This window comes from Propithecus coquereli, unplaced genomic scaffold (genome assembly GCF_000956105.1).
Source record: "Propithecus coquereli isolate 6110/MARCELLA unplaced genomic scaffold, Pcoq_1.0 Scaffold1582, whole genome shotgun sequence".
Classification (NCBI taxonomy): domain Eukaryota; kingdom Metazoa; phylum Chordata; class Mammalia; order Primates; family Indriidae; genus Propithecus; species Propithecus coquereli.
In genome coordinates, this window is record NW_012140325.1 from 3374 (window position 1) to 4901 (window position 1528).

Sequence of the window (1528 nt, forward strand, 5' to 3'; positions counted from 1 at the left end):
TAAGAATAATCAGGCTGGGGCGTGGTGGCTCACGCCTGTAATCCTAGCACTCTGGGAGGCCGAGATGGAAGGATTGCTTGAAGTAAGGAGTTCAAGACCAGCCTGAGCAAGAGCGAGACCCTGTCTCTACTAAAAATAGAAAAATTAGCCGGACGTCATGGTATGCGCCTATAGTCCCAGCTACTCAGGAGGCTGGGGCAGGAGGAGTGCTTGAGCCCAGGAGTTTGACGTTGCAGTGAGTTATAAAGACACCACTCTACCTGAGAGTCTGTCTCAAAAAAAAAAAAAAAAGAGTAAGTGAAAATTAGTGGAATAGAAAAGGGAATTATTAAATATAGCTTTACTTGAACAGATATTTGTACACCAGTGTTCATAGGAGCATTATTTACAATGGCCGAAAGGTAGAGACAATCCAAGTATATGTCAGTGGCTGTATGGATAACAAAATGAGATATATATGTGCAGTGCGATAGTACTTAGCCTTAAAAAGGAGGAAATTCTGACACACGGATGAACCCTGTGTCATCATGTTGAATGAAACAAACCAGTCACAAAAGGACTAGTACTGTTCTGTGTGTTGAAAAAACAACTCAGACTTTTTTCCTATTCTCTCAGTCAACAACACAACAGTCAACACAAAAGATTTCTGTTACCCCAAAATGTGTAGGAATTTCTCCCCACCAGGAAGCAAGCAATCAGTTCGGCAGCAGACACTAGCTGGGTGTTCTTCAGTTCAGTTCCCACACTACCAGGTAGTGTCAGATCCCACAGGCTGAGGGCTCAGTCCCCAAGAGCATCCCCCACCCCCAGACACCGGTCACAGATTGGAGCCTCCGGGACTTCAGACCAACCAGCTTCAAGTTGGGGTTCCCGTGACCCGCTTTGGGTATGGTAAATTTGCTGGAGCAGCTCATGGAATGCAGGGAAACACTTACTTAGGTGTACTGGTTTATTATAAAGGATATTACTGAGGATACAGATGAAGAGAAGCGCAGGGCAAGGTACGAGGGAAGGTGCGTGCAGCTTCCATGCCCTCCCCGGTTCGCCACCTTCTAGGAGCCTCCGTGTGTTCCACTAGATACCTGGACACTCCCCAACCCCTGGGCCTTTTATGGAGACTTCGTTGGATAGGCATGACTGAAGCATGGACGACCGTGTCACACTGTGATTGGACAGAAAGTGTGTGCTCCGATACTAACAGACTGGGTGGGGAAACCAGCAAGGCCTGTCTGTTCAGATTCTCTGGCCTCTCTGATCAACATCCCTTCCTCCAGGGTATGGGGCAGCACCCTCTGGAATGAGGGTCTTATGACCCACAATCAGGTTAGAATCCTAAATTGGGCAGATGAAAGGAAAAAGTCAGAGAGAGATTCTGTTTCCTGAGGCCTAAAGCACACCAACATTATCACAAAACACTATCTATGGGAGTTCTGAACCAGTTACCATGGACAAAAACCCATATACACGTATCATTCACAACTGTATAATTCCATTTGTATGAGGGACTAGAGCAATCAAGTTCATAGAG